Raw genomic sequence first — 13,479 nt, forward strand, 5'->3', positions numbered from 1 at the left:
TTATTTTGTACTCAAATTGTTCCAGATCAGGCCTTTGGGAGTTCCTTCCTAAGTCCCTTTGACATTCCCCCATCAACATAAATATTCTTTGGAGTACTTCCTTATTTATGGCACTACAAGATGTTTCACCCTTATTTTGTATATTTCCTGTTCCTGTCCTAGAATGAGTCATTATTCTACAGATTCTGGTTTCTTTAGAGAATGAAGAAAGCAGTATCTTAGCATTAGATTGGGCTTGATGATACTAGCCCATCATTGTTTCTAGAACCTCTAAGCTGACAGAACCAAGGAAATGTATGTGTTTATGCTAACCTATATATATTTACATATCTAGAAATTAATTTATATGTAGTTATTTATATTTATATTAAGCAAAAGTGGAGTTCATCCTGATGTCTCCAAACGTAATCCATTATCACATGGATAATTCCAGTCTTCTTTTTTTTTTTTTTTTGAGACGGACTTTCAATCTTGTTGCCCAGGCTGGAGTGCAATGGCACGATCTCGGCTCACCGCAACCTCCACCTCCTGGGTTCAAGTGATTTTCCTGCCTCAGCCTCCCAAGTACCTGGAATTACAAGCATGTACCACCATGTCTGGCTAATTTTGTACTTTTAGTAGAGATGGGGTTTCCCTGTGTTGGTCAGGCTGGTCTCGAACTGCTGACCTCAGGTGATCTGCCGGCCTCAGCCTCCCAAAGTGCTAGGATTACAGGCATGAGCCACAGAACCCAGAGGATTATTCCAGTCTTCTTCCCTGGCTTATCAGTAAACTAACACTCCAACAGTGAAAAACTTGGCTTCTGCCATCCACCAGTCATTTACTTAAATTTTCAATTTCAGTATACCTGTATAATCTCTTGATTTATTTTAAAATTTATTACCTTAGCAATTCATTTTTATCCTTTGTACTACTACCGTCAACTTAAATAGTGGACAATTAGCTACAGAGACAAGATTTTAAGTGATAAATTTTGATTTTCACACTAAAGAAAATAATTCATTCTTCACATATATGTGTTAGTGCACGTGAAAATTTTGCAAAACGTAGAAAACCAAATTAGTGTCGATAGGATTGGTGATAATCAATAAAGGGCTTACTAGAATACAAAATATAATTTGAAAATTTATTTTCAGCATGTTACATTTTTTGAGATCTATTGATACTTACATACTATATTAATAAGTAGACTCAAAATTTAATCTTAATATTTCATTTACAGAATCCAAAATTTAAAAGCATAGTCAGTAATCAAATATTTTTCACTACAGCATAGAGCTAAATAAAAATTTACTAGTATAAATGTATTTATATATTGGGAATCATTTAATTAAAATCAATTATTATCTATTGAGCAATGGACAAAAATCCATGCAATGAAATTATGAACCAAAAACAAAGCTAAAATTTCTATATTAATATAAGACAAAGTAAACTTCAGAACAATAAATAATATCTTATTTCTTGGCATGGAAGAGGATATTACCTGTGTGGGTGCGTTGGATCATCACTTAATCCTAGCTCTTGGAAGGCTGAGGAAGGAGTTTCAGACCATCCTGGGGAACATGGTGAGACCCTTTCTGTACTTAATAAATAATAATAATTTTAAAAATAAATAAAAAGAAAAAAGGAAAGGACATTACTTGAAAAGACTGATTCTACAAGACATAACAATCCTAAATGTGCATATTTCTAAAACCAGTGTCAAGACACATGAAGAAAAATAAATAAAGAAAGAAAAAAGATAGAACCAAAAAGTTATGTAAGTAAATCCATAGTTTGAAATTTCAACAGACCTTTCTCTGCAATGACAGAACAATTACACAGACACATTCAGTAACGTTATAGAAGACCTTTATAAAATCATCAGAAAACTTGAACTAATTGACATTTACAGGACATTCTACTCAACAACAGCAGTGTACATGGAACATTAAATAATATACATCTGGCCCACAAAAAAAATTTTATTGCAAAGATATCATGCAAAGCATGTCTTGAGCCATAATGGAAGTAAACTAGACATCAATAATAAAAAGATATTTTAAAAACTCCTAAAATTGGCAATTAAACAGCATAATTCTATACAACTCTGGAGTCAAAAAGAATATGTAAAGAGAAATTTTAAAATATTTAGACCATCATAAAAATGAAAATACAACCAATCAAATATATGGGATGCCACTTATATTCTGTTGAAAGGAACATTTATAGCACTAAATGTTATTTATCAGAAAGAAGACAGTTTTAAAATAAGTAATATAAGCATTCATCTTAAAAAAAAAACTAAGAGGAGAACAGGTTAAATCCAAAGCAAGCAGGAGCAAGAAAATATAAATATGAAGCTAGAAATCATTAAAAAGTAAAAAAGAAAAAGAATAAAGAAAATCAAAAAGCCCTGATTTCACCATTGTGCAATATATTCATGTAACAAAATTATACTTGTGCCCTATAAATTTATACAAATAGAAAAAGGGGGAAAATCAATCAAATGAAAAGTTGGGTATTTGAAAATATTCATAACATTGATAAATTCTTAGCCAAATTGACTAAGAGAAATAATCAAAAGACGTAGATTTCTAATATCAGGAAAAAGAAGAGACACTGCTAGTGAACCGATAGACATCAAGAGCAAAATAAAACAATTCCAAAAACAACTCAATGCCCTCAAATTTGACAATTTAGATAAAATAAGTGAATTTCCTAATGTATATATGCTACCAAGGTCATGTAAGACAAAATAGATAAACTGAGTAAGTCCTACATTTATTTTTTATACCAGCAATAACCACCTAACTCTTTTCAAAAAAAAATTATACTTACAATTTCAGGTACCATTTGGATAATAGAGACAATTCCTTATATGTGTAATTTGTGTTATAGCTTACACCGTCATGTAGTAAAACTACCTTTTTCCAGTGCGCAGTTCTATGCATTTTAACAGATGTATGAGTTTGTATAACTACCATCTCGATGATCGTACAACAAAAACCTCCCTTTTGCTGTCCCTTTTTGTCATATCTGCCCCTGTGATTAACTCTTAGCAACCTCTGATTTTTTTTTTTTCCCCATTACTATGGTTAAGTTTATTCAAAAATATACAATACATAGGATCATAAGTTTTGATATCTATGACCAGGGCTTCTCTCATTGAGCGTAATGACTTTAAGGTTTCTGCAAGTTGTTGTGTATACCAGTTAATGTTTATAACTGACTTGTATTCCATTGTATGCATATTCAACAGTAATTTTATTAATTTACCTAGTGTCTTAATCAGTTCATGCTGCTCCAAACGAATGCTATAGACTGGGTGGTTTAAACAACAATTTATTTCTTACAGTTCTGGGGACCAGAAAGTCCAAAATTAAGGCACTAAAATTTTGCCTTATCAGTGTCTGATAAGAGCCCACTTCCTGGGTCCGTAGATGGCTGTCTTCTCACTGTGTCCTCATATGGCAGAAAGAGAGCTAGAGAACTCTCCAGTTGTCTCTTTTATGAGCACACAAACATCACTGGTGACAATCCACATGACTTATCTCCTTCTATGGCTTGAATTTGCCCTCAAAACATTTACCCATTGCAAACTTAATCCCCAGTGCAATAGTGCTGGGAGGTGTGACCTAATAAGAGGCAATTATGTCATGAGGTTGGAGCCCTTACGAGTGGATTAATGTCAGTATCAGCAAAAGTTAGTTGTTAAAATGAGTGTGGTTCCTGGTGCTTCTTTCTATCTCTTGTGTTTGCTTTCACTTTCAACCCTTCCACCACGGGATAACCCTCTCCAGGTGCTGAAGCCATGTTTTTGGACCTTCCAGTCTCTAGGAAACATGAGCTACATATTCTTTATAAATTATCCAGTCTGTGTTATTCTGTTGTAGATGCATAAAATAAACTAAGAGATCTCAAAAAGGTCCCAACTCCTGATACTATCGTATTACGGGTTATGATTTCAAAATATGAATTTGGAGTAGGGGACACATTTAGTTCATAACACCTATTGAAGAAAATTTGAGTTGTTTTCAGTTTTACATTTATGTCAAAGATTTTGTGTAAATGTAAGTTTTTATTTTTCTAGGGTAAATACCTAGGAATGGAATTACTTGGTCATATGATCAGTGAATGTTTGAATTTAAAATAAATTGTGACTGTTTACTAGAATGACTATAGGATTTTATATTCTTACCAATAATATATGGTGTTTCCTTTTGCTCTGCATCAATTACAGTACTAAATATTATCGACATAAAAAAAGTAGCCATTCTAATATGTACATGGATTTAGCTTGCATTTTTTGTTGAAGATCTTTTTCTGAGATTTTTGTATCATTCATATATCCTCTTTACAAAAGTCTTGACAAAAACCTTTTACTCCTTTTTAAAATTTGGCTACTTGTTTTCTTGCTGTTGAGTTTTGAGAGGTTTTTTTGTTTTTTTTTTTTTTTTTTTTTTTGTATAGTTTGTTGCAAATCCTTTGTTGGATATATGACTGAAATATTTTCTCCAAGTCTGAGTTTGATGAAGACCAATTTTTCAGTTACTTTTTCCTTTTATGGATTTATTGTGGTGACATTTTAAAAAATGCCATGCCTAATTCCAGTTCATAAAATTTTTTACCTGTTTTGTTTTCATTGTCTTATAGATTTATATATTGCATTTGGATATATGATCCATGTGTAATAATTTTATTTTTAATAATGTATGGGTGATATGTATCTATATATATAAATATACACACCCATTGTGCTAGCACCATCTGATTAAAGGACAATTATTTCTCCATTGAATAACTTTGGGGCAGGAGGAATATTTCTGTAGCTGCTGAAGAGTATGATAAATCAGACAAAGGAAAGCAATCTACTGCCTGCACCCCCAGTAGATGCCCAGCAAGTCATTACTTGAAAGGAGATCTAGGCAGAGGATCCCATTTTGTACGACATCCCCTAAATTCTTCCTCCTGTCATTTACATTCCACCATAGAAACTCATATTTAATCCTTTTCATTCTATAAAAATACAAAATTATTTCCCTGCTAAACTGAAATTTTCAAAAATTACAGCTTGTTATTAATACACTGGGGTAAGGGTAATCAGAAGCTGATTACGTGTTATAAAGTGCATCCCTCATGTGTTCCAGGCTCCTACCATCAGAGGGAACACAACATGGCTTAATATCTCAATAGACTACTCTGCCCTGCTCTTTTATTGGTAAACAATAGAACTTGAAAAAACATTGCCGACATTCTCCGCCCGTATTACTACATCCTTTCCCAACCATAGAGGAGGCATCCTTCTAACATGTACATCTTGTCCTGAATCAGTTTCCCACCAGGACAAATATTTCCATGTGAAAGCCAATAGGGGTGTGTGAACGATAGTCTCTTAAGAATATCTAAGGGCAGTATATATTAAAAATCAATCCCTTCCTTTTTACAAGAGAAGATTCTATGAAAAATTTTATTTATTCAAAATTATTTTTTTATCCCAGAACATTAAGCCTAGGAGAAAACATATTCTGGATCTGGAGAATCATTTAGTTTGCATTAACTAATTTGAAGAACAACTCTCTTTGGGTTAATGTCAACTAAATCAATACTCATTCTCATTCAGTGTACAGAGCTCTTCCCGTGACCCAAATTTTAGTGTGTTTTCTTCATCTTCGAAGTAATTGCCTTACTCTATGGTCTCAGGAAGCAAGATCTCAGATAGTAAGAGTCACCCACCATTTTTGTTGCTGCCCTCTGCCTGAAGGCTTTATCTTTTCTTTTCAGTATCCTGAATGTCTGTTGTTAAAATAAATAGATAAATAAATTAATTAATACATACATACATACATACATACATACATAAAAATAAAAATTTAAAAAAAAAGAAAGAGAGAGAGAGAGAATGCCTGAGTCTAACTTCTTTTTGGATCGAGGTTGACTTCATTTCTTTTTATTGATTTGATTTTCTGAGGCTCACTCTCAGGCATTTTAGAGGTCTTTCTAGAATTCTACCAATATGCAGTCCAGAAATTTTTAAGGAGAAAAACTTGTCTTCACTTCACACTGGTTACCACACATGTCAGGCTTCATGTTCAAACCTGCATTACACTTGAAGATGCAGTTCTGCTGTGAACATATCAAGTTTGGACTTAAGTATTTTTATCTTACATAGAAGATTCAGTTTTCAGCCTCCAGAGATGCACCATGTACCCTTCCTAGTTTGGGGTCCTCAGAAATCTAATGTTCTCCCTGGATTCTCAGAAGCAACTCAAATTCATCTTCTGGTATTTCTGCCATTAAGTATATTTCACTCCTCCAACCTGACAAGCAACTAACTACATACTTGTCACTTACCCTTCCAGCATAGTTTCCTCTCAAGGTCTAGAATTCATTAAAGACATGTAGCAACAGTCCTCTGAGGCAAAGAAACAGAGGTGTGTGAGGACAGAAAAACTACCTTTCACTCTGTCTTTCTCGAGACACTCTGAGATGGAAATACTGTTTGTAACAGATGTTACCATTTTCTCATTATAATTGATTGCTAAAATATTTTTTCTGTAGCTCACCTTTCTTCTGTCTTCATTATACACTTTCACTAGTTATCATTGAATTCATCATCACCATTACTAGAATGGTTACTATGTACCTCTTACCTTACTAAGCACTTTTTATTGATTTTAATCCTCGTAACAACTCTATGAGATAAATTTGACTATTATTCCCATTATAAAGATAAGGAAATTGAGGACAAGAGATTTGAGTAGCTTGTGTAAGATTGCATAATGAATATGTAATGGAAAGAGGAGTCTGCTTCCAGTCATTGCAGCAGATTGCATTTTTACACCCTAATTTTCAGTGAGTCCCTAGAAGGGAATTGAACAAAATTATGAATTCAAGAAAAGGACAAATGATGCTTATTACTGAGAACCTGAATTTATTTTAATATTTATTTATTTATTTATTTTGAGATGGAGTTTCACTCTTGTTGCTCAGGCTGAAGTACAATGGTGTGATCTCAGCTCACCGCAGCCTCCACCTCTGAGGTTCAAGCAGTTCCCCTGCCTCAGCCTCCTGGGTAGCTAGGATTACAGGCATGTGCCACCACACCTGGCTAATTTTGTATTTTAATAGAGACGGGATTTCACCATGTTAGCCAGGCTGCTCTCGAACTCTTGACCTCAGGTGATCCGCCCACCTTGGCCTCTGAAAGTGTTGGGATTACAGGCGTGAGCTACCATGCCCGACCTGAAAACCTTTAAATGAATATATACTTTCATTCTGGTGCTGAACTGTGATTAAAACATCCATCAAAACTGTTCAATTGAGATGCAAATAAATGTTTACTAAGTTTATAAAGCTGGAATAATGACCATCAGATGAAACCAACCCTATCTAGTGTGCATCCTTGTACCCAAGTCCTTAAAAGAAGAGTTATCCTCAGATGTATTCACAGGAAAGTAATTATCTAGGTGCTTGCCAGTAAGCTGGGAGCTGAGGAGAATCATGAAAGAAAGTTCTCCCCTCTGGGGCAGGGAGCATACCTTGTTGCCCTCTGTAAGCTATGAACAGAAATACAAGTTCCTTACTTTCCCTGTTATAATTTGTTTTTTAGATAGAAGTATTTATTAAAAGTTTTAAGAACTTTGGACACCAACCAGAAGGCTTTCTTGTAAACATTCTATTATTAAGCTTCCCCAGCTGCATATTAAAATCTTTGTGATCCACAGAGGTATATCTGTGTTCCAGCTGCACTGTGTAACAACAGCGTGGCAAATTTTGAGGTTTAATTAAAGAATACTTATCATAGATGCATGGTACGAGAATGTTGGATGACAAAACCCTGGTGTTGTGAAATTAATTATATCACCATAGTGGACCCAGTGCATGTGGAAAACTTGAACCCAAAGAAACAACTCATTAATCTTCACAAGCTCTCCCTAGGTAAAGGAGTTATTTTTTGCATTTACAAGAAGGTTTCAAAAGGTAATCTTTGAGGGATCTTTCCCCCTCCTTATATCAATTGTTTATGCTGCAGAAATAAATTTAAACTAAGAAATACTAAATGTTAACAAATGCAAACAACTTTAGTTAGCTCCATTCTTCAAATACCTGCAAAAACACTTTTCAAAAAGGCTTTTGTACAGTTTTCAGCTACTATTTATTTGGCACATACAATGATCCATAGCATAACATTTCTAATTTTTGATGCCACTATCCATACTCTGTAGCTGGAAAAACTGAGGTACATATATTGTCTATGTAACATACTCAGTGTTAGTCAATAGCTGTGGAATCTGGTTATGAATTCAAGCTTTATTAGTTAAAACTAATCATAAAACCCAGAGTTGTAAACAAAACAATCAAGCAAACAAACCAGCAATGTTTCCAGGAGAGAGAAAATACGAGAGAAATTTGATGAAATATTAGTCATTAGATATTTAAAATGCTTCTGTTTCAGGTGATGACCTGTGACTGAAATTATTTTATGTTTTCTCCTTGAAAATCTCTGAATAATGTTTCAATCAAATTGTAAACACAATAAGATCACAACATCTATTAAAAACAGTTGTGTACTGATGAAAGTATAATTCTAAATTTGATAACTATTATAATTAATAACACATTATCTCTGGACAACTAATAGGTAAAAATTGTGAGAAGAAAGCATGTTTTGGCAATTATGTTTTCTTCATCTGTGTATAGAGTTATGGGAATTTAAATGCAAAGGAATCCTCAGCTTGATACAACATTTAAGCTACTGCTAATGGTGAAGTAAACATCACTAATTTTTTTGTACCCTAAAACTTAAAGTATAACCTCACTAATTTATATCTCTTCTATTTTCTTATCATCTTCTTTGTACTTAGCATCTTTCTTAGTTACCATATATAGAATAGTTACTGAGATCACAAATATTAGACTCAAGACCTTATTATTTCTAGAAAAATAGGAGTATGATAGCCCATAGCTCATAATTAGGGCTGACATGAATCAAGTTTGCCCCAACATATTTTTAATAGTTTTCCATAGGATCCATTCTGATTGGTCAAGCCTATGCTTTTTCTGCTATTAAATATTTACTACTTCTGCTTATAATTAAAGTAATATAAAAATGCCATGCAAACAATTAAGACTCTCCAGTACAGCATTCTCTGTAGACCTCTGTCACAGTATTTAAGATATATTAGAAATTTTGCATCTACTTTTTTCCTCCCTATAATACTAGGAGCTTTCTGTAGATAGACAAAATGCCTTATCAATGTTTTAGTTCTTATAGACTTACAGAGTGTTTATCATATAGTATGTGTTCCATAGTTATGCATTGAAGTGAACATTGAACGACACAAAATTTAAGCCTGCTGTAAACTTATCTCTAGGAATAATGATTATTACAATTCTATATTTGTATGAATACCAGAATTTTCAGAGTGAGTTAAAACATTTTTAAATGCTAGTCAAGCTTTATTTTTAGTTTCTTTTTTGTATGTGTGAATCCAATTTGAGAGCGTTGTGAGCTTAAGGGAAGGTGTCTATACAATGGTAGTATCCTGATGATAAATTCCCTAGCATAGCAATGAGTCTTTAATACACTGTAGTCAATACCTAAAACAGTATGCTGATTGTGGGACTGAATTTGACCCTATATTCTAATCTCCTTTTTCCCATTTCTTTCCATTTTCTTTGTGTCGTCAGTCTTTGATCAGTTACATTTTTAATAAACGTAACATTTATGATTTTTAAAAACCTCATCTGATTTAACCATGGAATTTACATATGACAATACAAAATGTGTAAGGACAGGGCCTTTGTCCTATTCATCGCTGTATCACTGAGAGTTTATGCAACATCTGGCACATGGAAGATGCTCAATGAATAATTGATTATGAAAGTCTTAGACCAGCTTTTCTTGTTAAGATATTTATGAGATTCCCAAGAAAATAGTAACTTATTTCACAAATTCAAACCTAGTTATTCTGGTCAGGAATGTGTCTCTATTCTTCCCCAAACTACTGTTCACTTCCCTCTAAGTCACTCTCTGTCATCTTGAAACTGACATCTCTTAAGTTGATGCTACTTTACCACTTCAACCAAATTATGAGCATAACAGTTTCAAATCTGTGTCCTAGATATAGAGAACTTCATTTTGGTACACACTTTCAGAATTGCCTTTTTAGCCTCTGAGTTTTAAATAAAATTTATTGAGTTGCTTCTGTATATTTATACAAGAAAGGGCATATACTGTATAATGAAATTCCACTTCTTTAAATTGTTTATTAGTTAAATATAGTGTCCTTGCATCCAGGGAAGCAATGTGAATTACAAAAATACCAAGCCATAGTGAAGACAAAGTTATTGAGTTTGCAATCACCTTGAGATCACAACTGTAGATAAGAACGGTGGCTCTTGAGCTGGAAGATGAAACATGTTACTCGCCTTAAAATTCTTTCTGATTATATATTTAGCATACAATCAAGAAATAATCATAAGTATACTCAGTCATGCAACCCATACCACTGCTTTGCATATGGAGTAGCCATTCTTTTGTTTCTTTACTTCTCTAATAAACTTGCTTTCATATTATGGACTTGCCCGGAATTCTTTCTTGCACCAGATCAAGAACTCTTTCTTCAGGTCTGGATCGGACACCTTTCTAGTAACAGTACTGCCACTGTTGTTGTCAGAAAAAGCTTTATGTACAGAAAGATGTCAAGCTTATACCGGCTGATACAAAGTTTGAAATATATGATTGGCAATATATTCTCAGTTGTTTACTTGAAATGACAGACTCATTTCATTCAACTTTTAATAAAATGTCTGTTCAGTATGCAGGCCCGTGTAGCTATAGTTTGTTAATAATTATTTCAAGAATTCTATTCCATGAAAGAAGCAGCTAGTTCAGCTCATAACTCGAATAATTGCCTAATTGGTTTTCTTTGGAGCAGCCGTCATACTTCAGTGTGCAGCTGAAGTGCTGTGTGCCTACTTCCCATGTCATCACCTAGAACATTGATATGTACACAAGGATTGAGATTTAATAAAATGACACTTTTAAATAATTCATCAAGAACATTCTTAAATAAAACTGATATTTTGTTTTTGTGAGTGTGAGGTGGTAAAGAACACAATGATTACCAGTACAGTTTTAGACCTACACCATCATTTATGCTAAGATGTCAGTAGTTTTACACAGCATTGCTTTTGCTCCATCATGTAAATTGCTGCACAATATTAAATAAATAAATAAATAAATAAATTTTTAAAAAGCCAAAAAAAAAAAAAATCTTAGTATGCATATGAAGAAATTATTAACTTGAGGCCATTATAATGAAAACAACTCCAGGAACTACAGGGGTCCACAGATCACACTTTGAAATCTCCTGCTGTAGACGACATATTGATGTTGGCTTTGTAAAGAAGATAGTGTGTTTCAAAGTAATACAAACTTTTAAGACAGAATCTACTAAATGGCCGTTTTTAGTCTCAACATATCAAGGGTTTAACAAATTTTGAAATTAACAATGAGAAAGAGTGACAAATTTTGAGAAAAGTGAGTGAATTAAAATTCCAGGAAGTAGTTTTGCAAGTAACCAGAGGAAGAAACCAGGAGAATCATTGAAGAAAGCTGCTCAATTAAAAGTTGAAGAAAAGAAAACAATGCCTCCAAAATTCTAAGCACTTTTCACATAATTTCTTTTAGCAAACTAATCGTTATCATTTACTGGTATCATTGCTTTATAGCATAATAATTTTTCTTTGTTTCACTTTGTTTTCCACAACACAAAATCATTTGAGTTTAATTATTTAGTACTACTTAGTGTTGTCCACCATATACTATTGAAATTTTAAAAACTATCACATGCATTCAAGTATTTTAAAAATTTCAGAAAAACATTTTTAGAGAAGGGCTGCATTGGTGATAGATTGTTTTTATCTCTTCCTTCCTGCATAATAACAAAGTCCTATTTTGATACACAGTGGATGTTTCATGTCATTGAATGATCTCCATCATCCTTTCTTATGACATCATACAATTTTATTTATAGACATAATATATATTTTAACTAAATTACATAGTTTGAATATATTTTTAAATAGTGAAGAGATAATTTACAATAGAAAAAATACAAATTTTCCATATACATGAAATCATACTTAATCTGACTGAAATTCAATAGAACACAAATCAAAACCGTAACGAATTCTATTTTTGTTTATATGAACAAGTTTTTTAAGCCATAAAATGTATTGTTAAGGAACAAGAAGAAAATAAGGACTCTCATAAACTGGTTCTAGGAGTATCAAATGTTACCACCTTTCTAGAGGGCAGTGTTTTGTATTTTGTGATGCATAAAAAATATTAAGATATACACAACTTTTCATTAGTTCATTGAATAATTTCTCAACAGATATGTATTGTTATGCTATGATTTTGTGTATATATGTATACAAAATTATATTGTTGCTGCCCTAATGCATTTAAAGTCCTGTATAAAAACATGTATGTGCATAACTATATAATACAAATCATTCTGAAGGATGCTCACGTGATGCCATAATGGAGAAGAGAACAGAGAACAGAGGTACCCCTTTACAGAAGATATTCAAGGCAGGTCTCTGAGACCTGTAAGAGGGGAAGGAGCCAGCCACGGTAAAAAGCCTTGGAAAAAACTTCTAACAAGAGGAGACATTAATGCAAAGTCTCTAGGGTAGAAGAATTTCCAATCTTTGAGAAATGAAAAACATAATAAGCTTAGAAAAATAGGCAAAAGTGAAAGCAAATATAGGCCAACAGAAAGAACTTGGGTTCTATTCTAAATCCTGTGCATAGCTGAGGTCTTTCTTCTACTTGACCTTCTTCTTGATTCTGATGTTCAATTGCTCCCCAAGTAGGAATGAAAAAAGTCCCTCGCTTTTCTAAGGACTCAAGCAGTTTATTTGTCTGACGGGTACAGTGCTTTCCAGATCTGGTCACATGACAGGCAGATCTCGCAGGAATTCTCTGCTTTATCCCTGTCCATATAACAATTTCCCTGTTAATGATACACTCAGACTGTGATGTAACAACAGCTATTTGTAGCTAGTATCATTTGCATCACATCCCTCCAGAATTATTTTCTTTTACGAATTTATAGAGATGACATGATGCAGAGCAGATCTGAATTAGTTTGCCACATTTCAATCTGTGACTTTTCGGGGTGGCTGTCATGGGGGTACACCATGCAGAATACCCTTTGAGAGAAACTGCTGCTCCCTTTTAAAGGTCGTCAGTGCATCCTTAGTGTCAGGCCTCTAAGCCCAAGCTAAGCCATCATATCCCCTGTGACCTGCAGGTATACATCCAGATGGCCTGAAGCAAGTGAAGAATCACAAAAGAAGTGAAAATGGCCGGTTCCTCCCTTAACTGATAACATTCCACCATTGTGATTTGTTCCTTCCCCACCTTAACTGACTGATTAACCTTGTGAAATTCCTTCTCCTGGCTCAGAAGCTACCCCA

The sequence above is a fragment of the Papio anubis genome, chromosome 3, assembly GCF_008728515.1.
Source record: "Papio anubis isolate 15944 chromosome 3, Panubis1.0, whole genome shotgun sequence".
Lineage (NCBI taxonomy): Eukaryota > Metazoa > Chordata > Mammalia > Primates > Cercopithecidae > Papio > Papio anubis.